This window comes from Bactrocera latifrons, unplaced genomic scaffold (genome assembly GCF_001853355.1).
Source record: "Bactrocera latifrons isolate USDA-ARS-PBARC rearing strain unplaced genomic scaffold, ASM185335v1 scaffold_8, whole genome shotgun sequence".
Lineage (NCBI taxonomy): Eukaryota > Metazoa > Arthropoda > Insecta > Diptera > Tephritidae > Bactrocera > Bactrocera latifrons.
In genome coordinates, this window is record NW_017537489.1 from 179,758 (window position 1) to 197,200 (window position 17,443).

A 17,443-nucleotide genomic window follows, 5' to 3' on the forward strand; every position below is an offset into this window, starting at 1 on the left:
AGATTACTGTATAAGATAGCGCTACAATCTCCGAACAAATTGTTCAGATCGGACCACTATAGCATATAGCTGTCATACAAACTGGGCGATCAAAATCAACTTCTTGTATGGAAAACTTTTTATTTGACGAGATATCTTCATGAAATTTGGCATAGATTACTGTATAAGATAGCGCTACAATTTGAGAACATATTGTTCAGATCGGACCACTATAGCATATAGCTGTCATACAAACTGGGCGATCAAAATCAACTTCTTGCATGAAAAAATGTATTATTTGTGAAGGCTATTATGTCTCCGCTCCAACCGAAGTAAGCGTTTTTTTCTAGCCATCCAAACAACAATTGAMGTTTTAGCAGATAACTTGTTGTATAAGTTAATATAAGTGTTTGTATGTATACAAAAAAACAACACAACAAACTGCGTAAGAAGACCAATACAATTATGTAAATACTAGGAGAAAATATAAATCATGAAATGCAAATGAAAGCACGTACAATTGTAATTGTATGGACGTAGTTGCTTGTAGCTAAATATAATTACATATATACAGTAAATATGTATTTGCGTATAAACATCAGCGAAGTGAGATTTCTCAATACTTCATATTCAATTAAGTATAAGCATAACAGAAATTGATTGAATCATAAATTTCGTAGTTTGTGCGTGGTCCACACTTGCAGATAAACAAATAAAATGGAACTCAAACTGTCTATGTTAAAAGCTGCTAGTAAAAGCCAATAATAAATTTAGGAAATGAATCAGAGTCACTTGAATGAATATAGAAGGTATAMATAGATTTAAAGAAGCCGCAAATATTCGTGGATCACTTTTTGTTAAGCTGAGCAAGAATGTAAGTATGGTCACCTTACAAAACCAGTTGATTTACAAAACTTACATTTTACTGTAAATGATTTTAACTACTCCAATCTTAATATGCGTATACATATGTATATTAAAACCTACATACATTTAAATTTTCTAATAAATTAACAATGAAATATAAAATTTAGAATTCATAGCAAAGCTTTTCACACTGAAATACAAAATTCATAATGAAGCTTTTAAGAAACTGATTACTTTATATTAGCCAGTGGTTGTTATTGTTGTTGACACCACTTGACCGGATAAAAAATTCGGGTTCSTTCCGGTTACGTAGGCCCGACTATCATCTATTTGTCAGTAGAAAAGTATGCTTCAAGTCGTAAAGAGTTTACTAGATGAACTTGTGCGATTTTGCACTCGAGTACGACTTACGGTTCAAAACTCGAGCTTTGAATAACTAAAATATCCCTGCGTTATTTACATAAATAATTAAAATCGATTTAAATATTTTTAACGGCATTTCAAAAATCATTTTCGCAAAACGCAGTAAGTAAATAATTTTTTTAAAAGCATTGACGGCAATTAAAATTGATACCGTCAAAACAGGCTAAAAATAGAGTGTGCACAGGTGTTTTTTCAAGCCAAAAAATGTATGTACATACGTAGGTAATTACGCACAACATTTGAACTCCAAACATGTTCCCGTTAAACCCACATAAAATTTATTTAAGTAAAATTAGCAAATGACCAAGAAAAACAAAAATGAGACCGACCGACCTTTGCTTATGACCAGCGCGAGTGCAACAACCAGCACACTGAGTACAGTGACTTTGAAAGCAAAGGTTAAGCAACATTGCTAGAAGGGCGGCTTGCATTTAAATGCCATTCAAATCGGTTAACAATGCTACAGGTACATTTAAATTATAATTTGTAATGGACTAAACGCATAATAAGTGATCAGGCCATTTTAATAAAGTCTCCGACACACTACAAAAAACATTCGGAAACAGCTGACTGAAACAAGCAACACGTCACGTAGTAATTCGATAGAAATAAATATTGAATCACGGTTGTACTTTTTCAATTATGCTGTCCAATCACTGCCACAATATTTTGAGCTTCCGCCATAATTAGGCACTAATAAAAATAGCTATGATTAAAAGAATCTTAATTGGGCAAGAAGTAGTCGTAAGCAAACAAAACTCACAAATAAACAACCGAACCTTCAAGGTCGCATGACGCAGTTATGACAGCAAAACAAATTTAAATGCAAAAGAAATAATGAAAACTAAAAAAAACATACCTAAAATGAACGTTACCTATAAACATACCTATAAAACACTGCAATAACATACGAAGTGGAAATATCCTGAACAACATATTTTATAACAAGTTTTCCATAAAGGAACCAATTTTGTATGACAGCTATGTAAATCTTATAGAAGTCCGATAAGTATAAATTTTTAGAAAGCTGTATTCTAATTTCAATGTCATCCGTAAACTATCAACTTACTGTAATAGGTTCCAAAATTTTTGATACTTGACGAATAATATTTCAACATGCTAACTCACCGACGCGAATATACTAAGCATATAAAGAGCATAGGTTCGGATCGAAAACCTAAAATTTGTTTTAAGAAAGATAACCTCTAAATATAAGTACTCGCGTACATATGTATGCTCGAGTTATTCAACGCTTAACTTAATGGAAAATTACTGGCCCAAGCATAACGTGAAAGAAATATAAAGAGAAAACAAAATTTCAGTTCGATAACTTGCAAACTTTTAAAGCTGAAGAAACGAGCAAAATGAATTTGCAAAAAGTGAGTAAACCGGTCGAGAGAAATTAGTGTACGCCCAAGCATAACGAAGAAACGAAAAAGAAATATAAAGAGAAAACGAAAATTCAGGGCAATAACTTGCAAACTTTAATTCAACCGGTAAAGCAGAAGGTGAGTAAACCTGTCGCGAGAACTATAAGCGTTCTAAAAATATACTCGTGTACATATGCTCGAGTTATTCGACACTTAATGGAAAATTACTGCCACAACGAAGCAGAAATACAAAGAGCAAACGAAAATTCAGGGCGATAACTCGCAAACTGTAATTCAACTGACAAAGCAGAACAACCGAGCAAAGTGGATTTGCAAACAACTGAGTAAACCGGTTGAGAGACGTAAGTATACTTGTAGAGAATGACAGGAAAGTAATAAATACTGAAATTTTGTCTTAAAGCTACTCTCTTCCGCTACCTTTATGTTTGGGATGCCGTTACTCCAAACAAAAAACAATTTATAAAGCAGCTATTGCATATAATGGAGCGCTAAATGAATTTCTATAACAAAAATCATACAACAAATATGCTCGTACATATACATATTTGTATGCACATACTATTAATTTGGCGCAAAAACGACGCGAAGATAACGCCAATATTTAACTATTACTCAAACAGACAAATAAGCCAATATTTTTTCATAGCTTTGTCTAACGGTCAACTGTTTGCTATTTATAGCATGACGTGATGTGTAAATTTCTACAAACGCTAAAAGCAGCTTTAACCATTTGAAGAACAGTGCGAAAGGCAACGATATTATATAGATTCACGTAAAGCTTCCAAAGCTGCTTAAGAAGGCTTTCGAAAAAATATGAAGAAAGCAAATTCATGCCGAGTTTTTTCACAGTGTATACACATATATTAGCTCAACGAACCAAAAATCGAATACGAAATTTTATAATTCTCTTTTTTTGCAACGGTACGAAAGACAGTAAAAGAAATTATAAAAAAAGCTCTGTGTTACTTACAATAGGCTAAAATCTAGCTTACTCTAGCCAACAACAACAACAATTGCACAAGTGTTTATTGACGAAAGCGAAAACAGACACTGACGTATTTTCGTCATATTTCATATTGTATATTTTGACAATTTCGATTGCAATTTTAGCACACGATATGTGTAGGATGACCATACTTTGAAGTCGAGGTTATGTATGGACGAAACTAACAATTGTTAAGTCGCACGCACGCTCTTTTTCGTGGTTAAATAAGGCAAGAAAATAAAAGCAAATGCCTAAATAGCAAAGTCAATTGCATATTCGATATAAAAAAGAGAAATTTTTTTTTATAACAGGAAAAGTCGGATTCGTACTACAAAACCTAGCACTGATCTAAGCCTAAAGAATAGTAATGAGAAATTACGCTTTAAATTATAAAATAATTATATTTTAACAACCGTTCTACCGTTCCTTAGCCGTTTGTTCGCACTTAGCGAACAAATTGCCAGTCATGCTAATGGAAGCGATCAGACGATGAAGAAAAACAACAATGATACTCTTGCTCGTTTCGCCTTTTTACATTTTGGTGTTCGTGACTTTGACTTTAAGCCAGTGTGCTCGGTTTGCTGTTACCGTTTCTGTTTTGACAGCTTTCTAGCATTTTCGCTAACAATACAAGCATTTTTTTTTTTTTGTTTATGGTTTTGTGGTTTTCGTATGTTTTAACATTTTCTTACGTTTGAAGGTCATTACACACAGGAATGAATTTGTATTCAAAAAAAACAAAAAAGGAAGCGTGATTTTAAGCAAACTGAAAATTTTAAAATTTTCCTGTTTACCATCTCTGAAAAAAGGGGACTCTACATTTCATTTTGAAATTATATTAACAAAAATTAAAACATTAAGCAAAGCGTCTTAGCACCTACGTCAGCGAGAAGTTCAACAAACGATATACATACATACTTACATACATATGAGCAAAAATATTTGACAGCAGATAAGCTGTCAATAAATTAATTTGTTAGACGCAAGCCGTTCACAGCTCCCCAAGTGTATAAATATTTGTGAAAAACAGCTCAATAAAAAAAAGTAATTCGTTAACGAAATCCACCCCACATTATGGGTAATAATTTCCGGAGGTAAATGATACAATGTGTAAAAAACGCTTTTCAGTTTCAAAATACATAAAGTTGAGGATATATGGCTGCTATGTTCATCATCCTGCTGAGCTCGCCAGGCGATAATGTATCAGCGCAGACAACCGCAACACCCCTGTTGTTCTTTGTTCAAAGTAGACATTGTTACCTGAGTTGATTGGTGGATTAGGTTGAAATACATAGTCTGACCGTCACTTTCGTCAGTTATTTTAAATATTATATAGACTCCATTCAAACCAAATGAGTGATAGGGACACTGTAAAAAGCAACCCTGAAAAATCGCTCCAATGTTATATGCAATAACAAAACAAGAAAAAGCGTTAACTTTAAATGGCACCGGAGCTGTAATACCCTTCACAAATAAAAAGTTTTCAAATAAAAATTAAATTTTCATCGAGCATTCCGTATGGCAGCTATACTTAAAACTGGCCCGAACTGAGCAATAGATTCAGAGATTATAGCCTTGCTTTGGACAATAATCTGTGCCAAATTTCTTGCAGATATCTCGGCAAATAAAAAAGTTTTCCATACAAGATCTTATTTTTGATCAATCACTTTCTATGGCAGCTATATGATATAGTGGTACAATATCGGCGGTTCTCACAAATGAGTAGCTGCAATAATGTGTGAGAAATTTCAGATCGATATCTCAAACACTGAGAGAAATAGACCAGATAGACATGGCTAAATCGACTCAGCTCATCACGCTGATCATTAGTATTTGCATATTTTATAAGTTATCCAACGTTTTCTTCTGGATGTTAGAAAGCTCATCACATACTTAATATCACTGTTGAGGGTATAAAAAAGTACGTTAACAGCAGCAAAACTTACATAATTTAATCTTCGCACTGCCAGACTGTCTAGTCGAGTCGCATATTGAATGTTTTGCTTGCCCGACAAATGCTTTCACTACAAGTTAATAAGTTGTGTTAGCACGTCAATGCTTCGTGTACTTGATAAACTTAGTTATTTTTTGCTGACTTTTTATTTAACAAGCGCTTGTTAAATAAACAGCACAATATAATATGATAGCGATAAAGGTGATACTTAGTTGTAATCATAAAAGCTATGAGTATGTGAAGTTGTTGTTGCGAGAGTAAAATAATTAATATAGTCAAAGAAAAACAGTTAGTTTGACGTCACAAACTAAAAAACAAACAATAGAGGCGGCTGCGTATTATCAATAAAATATGTTTCTGCCAAAAAATCACTCAATATTGGCAGACATTTCAACGCCTATCACCGTGATTCATAATTTCATATACAAAACAGTTGGGTATTTTAAATACGTAAGTTTATGACTCTTACATATCCAGTGAATTTTTCCATCAACACTTTTATCGATATGAATTTATGACACATATTGTTTTTCATGAGTCGAATTTCTTCATAACTCGAGCTCTTGAATTGGCAATAGAAGTAAAATTTTATACCTGCCACAACTTGAAGTGTCTCTAAATCGAATTGTTTTTGTGGATTGTGATGATTCGCGTTAGGGAAATTCAACTATACTTAGAACTATGCATTCAGATAACTCAAGTCATTGCATAAAGAATTCGATTCAAAATGAAAACAAATAAATTCATTTGAAATGGCAATGCTCTAATTTCGAAACTCACACAATGTTAAGACAACCATATGTTTTTAATCAACACACAATGCCAAATTCGTTTCGCAACAAACATATTAATTATGCAACCTTCTAGTATATAATATATGATATAAATTGTATATTCAGCCATTTAGTTAGCCTAAATTAAAACGGTCATGAATTGCACACTAAGCAATCAGCTGGACTCAAAGCCAACTAAATAAAGAGCGTAATTGTACTCGACTTTATTTGCGCGTGCATATTTATTTATAAAAGAAAAGGTCTCACTAGTTGTGCATAATTAAAAATAAACTGCATATTTGCCAGGCAGGGATTTTGCACTGTGCGAACGCTTACAATTCCGCTTACAATGGCATACATATACTGCAGCTAACCATAGGTACTTAACGCAAAGAAGCACCTACAGTCAGTCGTCTGGCGCTAAAAATACGCAGATATAGTATATGGCACTTGTGTGTGTACGTTTGTAAGCCTTCTGCGCTCGACCGTATGGAATTAACAATTAAATTAATTAAATTATCGCGCATGTGCACCTAACACATCATTGGGTAAGCAATAGCCAGGAACGGAAATGCGGGAGGCAAGTGTAAATAATGTTGAATGACTGAGCCGCCTATTTTGTTAGGCAAACAAAAACACTAGTACACGTGATGCAACAATTGAAAAAATCGCAAGATAATAAAATTATATTTACACAAATGTAAGCAGTAAATATTTGAATGGAATTTCATTTACAGCACGTTGACTTTTAATTTTGCGCTCGCCAAATATACAAATGTACTTCTTGACCAGTAACATACATATGTATCAGCTAGGCATATGTTTGAGTGCATTTTAACAACTTATTTTTAATTTAAATGCAATCTCTTCAATTAGCTCAGCAAATATTTACACCGTTTGTTACTCAATTTTACTATACCAATCTATTTTACTATAACAATCTAAAGTCATAAGCATATAGCATAAGCAAAGTCAAAGCTTCAAGGTCAAATTAACGAATTACGCAAAATGAAATGGTAGATAAAGCAAAGATACTTATGTATGTATATCAGTGTGTTGACAAAGCGCATATGATTGAAGTCAGTGCTGCATTTAGTAAACAACTGAAACGACTTGTCATCATTACCTGAACGCAATAAATATTGACAAATAACTGCTGAGTGTTGCGATCACAAGTAATTGCCGAATATAATGGCACTTTTTCTAGATTTATAAATCAGCTGATCAGATGTGTTATCGCCAGTGATTCCCGTATATATGTAAGTACTTGTAATGGCACTTTTTCTACATTTCCCAAACAGCTGATCAGATATCATAATTTCGCCAAAAAAGAAAGGTAAGGAAACTAAAAAAGGAAAAGAGAATACCTTAAAAATAATACAACAAAACTGCATTACACAACTTTTAGGTTTCCATAAGCAGTTGGCACACTAGACGCCGCTGTGAGTCAGTGATTTCTAATTAAAAAATTTACCACCAACAGCACAGGCATTGCGCTTGGCAAGATTCCGTCAAAAGGGTGCAACCTATACGAATATAAAGGTGGACGCGTGTCAAAAGAGGGTTGACACTTATGCACATACGATTGAATGTCGCATAAGAGCATACGTGCATACGTGCACACGTCAGCGACAAAACCGCCCGACGGCTTTTGCTAAACAGTTTTTGTTTGATGGCTTTAATTATGTCTATATGTTAAATAAAACTTGTAATGCAAAGGTGTGTTAAATAAAACAAGTTATGGGTAGAAAAATCATTAAAATAGCCAGAACTTCAACTAGGGGTTGAAACTGCATACAATATAAGCTACGACGTAAAAGTAGCAAAACCGAAATTAATACAAAAAAAATGCAAGAAAATTTCAAACTGACAGTGTCACTGCTAAGCCTTATATAGATTTTATTTTTTAACTTTCAACATGCATATTGTCCCGATATTTATGCGCACGAATGGGTCAATGAATGCACAATATGATCGATTTTTCTAAAGGTACCATATAATTAGTTCTAACTCCTTTGTGTGGCATATGCCAGTAGGTATGCTTGACAACAGCAGGCGGCGTGGCGTTGCCTTCCACTCGAGTAGCCAGCCGACGGTGGTGTCATATGCCGCTTGAAAAAAAAATAAAATAAAAAAAAAAATTAAAAATAAAAATAAAAATAAATGAAAAAAGGGAGCAGTGAGCAACATCAAATGCGCCTCGAGTGACAACTGCTGTTGCTGCACGCTCCACTTGACTTATGCAAAATGACGGCTGCACAGACATGTCGATTCGTATGACCCTGCCAGCTGCAGGCAATTTCACAAAATCAGTTGCTTGAAACTACACACGCTTGCAAGCACAAATGCGATGTAGCTAGCAACATTTATAAATGTTGGATTTCTTTTGCAAGTACATCATGTATACATATGTATGTATATATTACAAAAGCAGCAGCAGGAATGTTGTAGGTAAGCAATGTCCGAGCTGATGAAATATGAAGTTAAATACGTAAATTTTGCAGTAACGAGCATACTGACTCAACCGGGATCGGCAGTCGACTACTATACGAAAATTTCACTTTTTTGTGCAAACAAACACAGCAGTACAAATTTATTAGTGGCAACTGCTGTACACTGCTGGCCATTGTTTGACGCAGGTCGCCACCAATATTGCTATTTACACAATAATGTGTTAAAGTTACATAACGATTTCCAAGCACTTGAAAATCTCTACATAGCAATAGTGATGCGACACTTGCGAGCAGCGGCATTGCATTTCGCCATAAACAGCAGTGGAGTGCACAACCAAAAATATCTCTGTGGTAACTATTTATGACTTAGAAAATGGAAAATATTTAATTACCACAAAAATGTTGGCGACTGCAGCTAAAGTTATAAATAAGTAATGGCGACGCCTGGTTTTATGTCTGTTGCCAAGGCTGATTTATTTACTTATGCAGCGCGTAATTGGCTTCCATTCTTCGACACTGCAGGTGCAGGGCTAAAAGTTAAAAGCAATTGCAGCGCAACTGGCTAGCCTGTTTGTGTAAAACAATACGTTGCTATATTTGTATATATTCCTGTATGTTTACAAATAATTTAAAGGATGTAGACTATGTTAAAATTGTGTTGCAACCAAAGCATTATTTTGTGTAGCGTTTGTTTGTTTATACACATGAGGCATGCGCGCGCAACATGTTTATAAACAATAAACAAAATTTATTTGTCAATAATGAAAGTTATACGACTTTTTGGCTCGTAAGGGCTGAGTTGAAACATAAATAATGTTGGTATGGAGATGGTATATGCACATACATACATACATATGTATATGTATAATGCATATGATGGAATAATACTTTACTTTTCTTTTAAACTTATTTACAGATTACAATTTTGGGCATTTTTACTATGCATCCCAATTTATTTTATACGCTTTAGATATAGCTTTATATGCATTTTTATTAAACCTCAAAATGTATCTTATACGCTTAGCCGTCGCTGCTTTGGCATCGCATAACCTTCAAGATTCAGAATGAAAAACACAAATGCTATAAAATGACTTTATCGTCGTCTTGTGAAATATTTAGCGTACACAATTTTATTTTGTTATGACACTTGGCAAATGCAAATGCAGCAAAGTGGTAAACAAACAAAAATGCATAGCAAAATGTGAAATAACATTGATACACATGAAGAGTAGAGCAAAACAGAAATCTAAAAGGTGAAAACTTGAATTATAAAGGCTGATAAAAATAATTATAAAAATTCCCATATTTGTATGTATAATATAATATATAAATAATATTAATATATGTATGTAAATTAAATTACGGTATTAAAGACATAAACTTTAATATTTATGGCAGGTAAACAAACATCTATTATCAAGTTAAAAAAAATATTTCGAAATAACCTTCAAAAATGATCGAAATACACACGAGACATAGCAGTACTTTATAAAGCGACGCGTGCACCAACTCGTGACCAAGTTCGTTAACATATTATATTTAAGTATTATTCGGTTATCACTACCGAAGTTTTCAATAATATGGGTCAAACTTATAGCATATTACAACGTTACAGATATTTGCTTAACAAACATATATGCATATGTAAGTACATAGTAGGTTTGGCGAAAAGTCGCTTATCAAAAATATAAGTTACGCATATAAAATCGTAAAAATGCCAACCTAACCACACTTTTTTCGCACAACTCAAGTAAAGAGCTTAAAGCTAAATCTAGCAAAATAAAAAGTTCTGTGAACAAACTTAAGGGTGTGTAGGTATATATTTATGTGCTTGTAGATATGTAGAAATAAAAGATATGTATGTGTACTGCATATGCAGATGTACAAACATACAAACGTCTGTGTTAAGAGATTGGCTGACGCAATTCTAATACAATACGAAACTTGAATACGCTTTTTCTAAACTTTTGTATATTTTAGATTTTATGCTTTGTCTGTGAGTGTGTGTGCTTAAGTAGCGCACACGAATATATATACTACAATAACAAAAATAAATATAAACAAAGACAATGAAAACTAAATTTCTATACAACATTAAAAAAAAATACAGTTTATAGATGGGGTGCTATATATGTATGTATGATGAAAACAGCAACGGGTGGAAGCGGAAGGCAACTGAAACAGCTGGTAAGAAACTGTTTGAAAAGTAAATTAAACAAAGAAATACAGAGCGCGAACAAAATGATAAACGGGCTGTTGTTGGTGCGGAACATAATGAGATAACCAGAGTTTTGCGCTGGTAGTAGTGCCTCTTCGTGAAACAAGTGGAAGTGAAATTTGAAAAAGAATGAGCAAATTGTCATTATTTATTAAACTGCAAAAATTTGTAAAAAAAAAAACGGTTTACAAAAACTAATTTCTAAATAACTTACGAAATTCTAAAAATGTTTGCTTTTGACGACAATTTTAAGTTGTACAACAAAATTATGCTATTTCTACCTGCAAAATTTGCAAAATTTGCGAAACATACGAAAGTCACCTTGAATAAAATTTGCTTGTACAAAGGCAAAGCTTGTAGATATCAGTTCGTTACTCGAAATTTAACAGCAAATTATGTAAAATAAAAAAAAAAAACAAAAAAAAAGCTTGTGCCGAAAAAGTCTAGCAAACCAAATTTTCTAAAAATTCTAAAATTCATCTACAGTCTGAGAACCTAAAGTAAACTGTAGCAATGCCTACGATATTTGTGGGTCATGGCAAAATATGAATTATTTAGCAAGAAAGCAGGACACAGATGTTTTGACTTGATGAAAAATTGCAAACTTTTATAAGCTAAGAAACAATTTCTATTCGTTGCCACTTAAACAAATACATACATATTTAACTGCTTTGCGTTTTATGTGTTGTGTTATTGAAGCTCAGCTGTGAACACACTGGCAGCTGAAACAAATACAATAGCAATGCATGAATACAACTACAGTGTTAGTGCGCGCGTCGCACCACCACCGCACCTCACCCACAAATACCAGCATACAAAACTGTATTCTGTGGAAACTTTTGCTGGAGCTTCTTCATTTTCTATTTTATTTATTTAATTGATATTTTTTTTGAAGATTTTTTTATTAACTCCAGAGTTAACGATTTTTTTACAGCAAATTGAGACAAATTTTAGCGGAGCGAGTAAATTCGGTGTGCATGTATAGATGCAGAACACACAGATACACAAATAGATATGTATGTCGTTAAAAGTTACAATTTGCTATGCAAATTTTCCAAAATGTAGAGAAGTTTCTTGAAAAAATTCGGCAGAAATACAGCTACAGAAATAAGATTAGCGGATCTGGAGACAACCACATTTTTGAGCTTTGCACTTCTAACAAAATCGTATGTATGTATATAGTAATATTAGGAAATAAAGTGTTGTTCACTTAAGTATGCTTACATTTTGACAGCCATTTTGGTTTATGTTGCGCAGGAATGTTGTTTCAGTTTAAGCTTTTATTTAAATGTGTAGAAAAAATTTCGCTATTGCACTAAAAAAAACTTGTTGGTACTTATTGTAACGTTGTTTGTGTTACTTAACATTTAATTTACGTTTGTTATTAGTCTAAGAGCTCTCTATGTTTTTTTTTTTCTACCACTAATTTGTACTTTTACAAAGTTATCACAAAAATTTCAACTTTCGCAAAAAATACGAGTGACGAAATGCAATCGTTTTTTAAAAATATTTTCTTGGTGTTTTACGTTTGCGGAATTTAATTTTCCTTCACCGTCCAGTTCTTTCAATATGGTTGGTGAAACAAAGAATTTTTGATTTTCTTGCTTCACGAAGACATTTTGGTTGTGTTTTTATTACTGTCGTTTTGCAACAACTTATTTTCTTACACAATAAAGTTTTTTTTTGGAGTTATCGATTTTTCATCATAACTTGCTCATATTGCAATTGTATGTTCTAATTTACAATGCCATTGCCATTGTATAAGAAGCTTTAACTAGTTTGTTGCTTAATACGTCTTTAAAACATTTTAATGTTTAAATTCATTATTATATTTTATTTTGTTAAATGCTTAGACACTTTGCTTCAGTTTGATTTCACGTTACACATATACATAAACTACATGCAGATTACAAAAAAATAAACTGTTGGTACTTTATTCAATTGTTGCCAAACATAAACTAAAACAGCTTGAGCCAGAGCCTATACTGAGTCGCATAGCTGCAGCCAGTCACGAATTGATTTCGCACCGAACGAACCGAAAACGAAATCATCTGGCCATGGGCTATACACAAACAAAGGCCATTCGGGTGCGTTGAAACCAATGCTCTTATTAGTGCTGCCATTACGGGCGAAATAATGCACATAGCGCAATTATTTTATCAAAAAAATATTTGGAAAAACGTTATAGTAGAAACCACTCATAACTCATTAAAACAAAATTGGAGTTTTTGATAAAACAAAAAATGGTTATAGATTGGTTATAACTGACAGCGGAAGCTGAAAATGTTATGCTACATATACTTATGTAATAAGATGTAGTGAATCGTAAACAAAAACAAAAACTCAGTTTTGATATTTTTGATACGTTGTTTTGCATTGTAGGTGACGTTATATAATGTAGTGATTTCAAAAAATTATTTTAAAAGTTGTTTAATGTCAGCGAAAATCTACGAAAATCTAGTCCTAGACTACGTTGGGTTATTTAACGAAATGTTGCCTTATACCCAAATTGGTGAAATTAAGAATTTTAAAATTATTTCAAATTTTTTGTTTTGTGATTTTCAATGAGACTATAATTTGTAGCAAAAAAATTACTTTAGACAAAAAGTACAGATGAAAAAATTGTCTAAACGAAATTTATGAATACTTTCTTCCCAGAAGCCACCGTCTCCGACACATAACACTATATAAAAACAACTTGCGACCTGTTGTAACCTTGAACGCCTATTTTCACCGGATTATGTCTCTAAAAGCAACAGATGCCTCGCAATACTGCATTTATAAGCCCAGTCTGCTATTATAAATTATAGAATTGCATTATTAAAAATGTGGCAACACTGTGTTGTAGACATCTATAGAAACTTTTTGGTATACTTTACCGAAGTTTCACGATGCAAAGTGAAATCCATTGTACAAACATATGAGCAAACAATACATGTACATTTATATGTATGTGTACAGCTAAGCTACAAAAACAAAACTGTACACAGCCAGAATTGGCTGATGGTGGACAGACAGCGAAAATAACGCATACAACAATATTTTGAATTGTTTCAGCCAACCCCGTACTAACCAGCTACAATAAAAAATTGTATCGGTGTGTATTTTAGTTCAGTGTTTGTAGTCACCTACTCCGCGTATCTAGGCTGGTAGTTGTCAAGGTGGAATGGTTGTGAAATGGAACGGAACGGTACGGTCGAAATAAACATGGCTGCTCTTTTCTCTTTGCTTGTTTATTATGTCAATGTTCACCTTTTCCAAACAACGGTACGTTATGGCAACGGAACATACTAAACCCTTACTAAATTGATTGTTGATAAGCAAGTTGGACTCATTGTACTGCACATAAAATAAATATTTGTATACATGCTTGTAAAAATATGTTGAAATACTTCTTTATATTATGTAAATAAATAAAAATATATACTAATTAAATATTTGTATTTACATACATACATACATATGTATATTAAATCACACCTACTAGCTTTCTCGTCTGTCACTTTATATGACAACAAGCCAAAGGTAAATAAAGCATTAAATTGCAAAAATTATTTTTTTGATTTGTTATGAGATTTTTAATACCAAAATCGGAATTGAAAATTTAAAATTTCATTTTCACTACCAAATCAGAATTAAAAATTTTAAATTTTATTTTTACTACCAAAATCGGAATTAAAAATTGAAAAGCTAATGTTTAATCCGAAAATTATTATCCTAAACATTCGAATAGCTGAATGTAACCCTAATCCTAAGCATATATGAAGTAATTTTACAATTATCACAAAAGCCTACCCTACGTTATCGAAAACTGACCAGGATTTTATCAAGCCAAGGGCTGTTATTTCAAGTTCGAACCATATAGGGATCGATAATATATGAAATACATAATCCATATTTTTCACATTGATAAATATTTATTGTTTAGGAGTGTTTTCTTTTTTATAATTTTTCTTTCTTATAATTTTTGTACATACGTACATACTTAGTAAGAAAATTTCGAAAATAAACCAATGAAGATATTTTGATTGCCTTTCCATATATATTCATAAAAACATAAACTAACAGATATATGTGGATATATAACAAAAAAGACAACCATTGATAACACCAAACATTATACTACACTTGGAATACATTTTCGAAGTTTAAAAACCCACTAACATGCTTAGCCTAAGCATAAAGAATATTCGATATACAAAGAAATAAATAGCCTTAAATCAAAACAAAAACCAGTTCTACTAAATTCGTAAACATTAGCACAAATATTATTGAACTGCGCATTGAATGACAGCATTCTGATATTTTTGCTTTGATAGTACTGCCTACAGATAGTACATACTGAATTTTTTTTTTACATCTGCAGCCATTATTCTGAAGTGTAGTATAGATAGGATCTACATAAAAATACATATACAATGTGTGTACATAACAAGCAATAACTGAAACGATAAGAATGCTTAAACCTTTAGCAAAAGGGAGCACAGGAAAAACAAAAGCATTATTATCTCTGCTGGCATCAGACACCTATTTAAGCATTGTACTAATGTATGTATGTACATAGATTGATGTKCAGGGAAGTTTATCTACATATGTTTGTATTAATTCATTGGTTTATTGATTTACAATGTTTGATTCGCAACTTGAAAAGTATTTAATTAAATTGATTAATTGTATCGGTCAAGCCATTGTGTATTCAAAATAAATGAGCTAAGATGCGTTGGAATTGTATTAGATTTTAAAAGTGGTTAAATGAAATTTGAATATTGCAGCATCTGTAATATGCATATATGTACATATACTAAGTATGTGCATATGTACATAGGCATATACGTTGTCGAGTTATGTTTAAATATCAAACCAATTTTAGTTTTAAAATCGCTGTTTTGTTCTTAATTTTTTTTTTTTTTATTTCTTTTAATAATTTTTCTTTATTATTTAATTAATTTTTTTTTTATAATTTTTAATTTTATTTATTATTTTATTTTTTATTTTTATACTTATTTTTTATTTTAATTCATTTTATTTTTATCTTATTTTATTTTTTATTTATTTTAATTTTTTTATATTTATTATTATAATTATTTTATTAAATGTATGCATAATTACTTTAGTGCACTTTATCTCCTTAACACATTTTAAATAATTATGGAGGCCACACATTTGAAATGTAACCAGCATTCGTAGTTCTTACTTGCATACTTTCTGCGGCTAAAATGTAAACAAACACTAGTTGACACAGGGTGAACTTTGTAAAATAATATGCTTGCTTTTGCATAACGCTAAATATGTGTGTGCATTACACCATGAACTCAACTGATTAAACTACTAAATATTACAGTACTTTTTCATTCAAAAGTTTTATTAATAAAAAGAATATGCTTTTGTGTATTGTCAGAATAAACGTTTTACGTTTTTTAAAACACAGAATGATTTCACAAGCTAGTGAAATTAAAAAAAGGAATACTGCTACGGTTATTGTATTTTTAGTCAACGTTTAACAGATAAACCACAAAGTTTGGAGAATGCTAAGCATTTCTCTTAACAAACGTATTCTTATTTTGGCGAATACCAGCTATATTACAGTACACATTAACAAGGCACCTTAAGAAAATTGTTCTGTAGTTAATTTTATATCATGAATTAGACATCAAAGAAAACTATAGCAATTGGGCGCTGTTGCTATGTGCTCGTCTCGCACTTCCGCACACATTCGCTGGGCTATCACGATCAACCACTGCTTTATACACGCACACTGCTACATAAAATACTGCGTAGATATAAAAAAAAAACTGCAAAATGACGTATCGTTTCAAATTGCTTATAGTATTACAAAATATAAGGTAAATCGTATGGGAATTGTTAAATATCTAGTACAACATACTCATATCCTTGTCATTTCCTCTTTTGTTGCATTCCTTTCTAATCTTATTAGATTGCTATACAATTTTTGGGCACTATCTTATAAGAAATCTTGTACACCACGAGCATGTTAGAAACTTTCGCATATTTACGCCGTTTAATCCGTATAAAGTACGCCGATTATCAATTAAAATTGTTAAGGATATGATTAACATATTACTTACCCGGATGCTTCTGCACGTTGAGTCAGTTTTTGCTCTTTTTTATTTGTCCCGGACAGAAGAAAAATATTTCAACACGAATCGAACAAGAATTGTGACATGGAAGAATTTCGATTTTTCTATCTTGACAATTGCCACCATACCGCCGGCGCCACGAAGTTGGCTGCTGTTGGAAATGTCAAATTTTGGTAACATATTCGAGTTCGAAATTGTGAAAGGTGCAAGTATGTACTAAATACCGGAATGATAGTTATTTACATTTTTTCGATCCGTTCAAGTTTTAATCAATTTTGCAGAGAATTTTAATGTTCAAAAAC

General features: G+C 32.2%; 1 protein-coding gene across 3 annotated transcripts in view; it reads right to left on the bottom strand.

The window, feature by feature from the left end:
- Positions 1 to 17,261, bottom strand: part of LOC108976770 (cyclin G) — a 25,732-nt gene extending 8,471 nt beyond the window's left edge. The window contains exon 1 of one of the 3 annotated variants that reach the window (XM_018946058.1): positions 17,130 to 17,261. The gene's annotated coding sequence lies outside the window, so the exon portion shown is untranslated. Of the gene's footprint in view, positions 1 to 12,267; positions 13,011 to 17,129 lie in introns of those variants that run through there. The other 2 variants (XM_018946055.1, XM_018946057.1) reach the window with 2 other exon arrangements.
- Between the last annotated feature and the right edge of the window lie 182 nt (positions 17,262 to 17,443).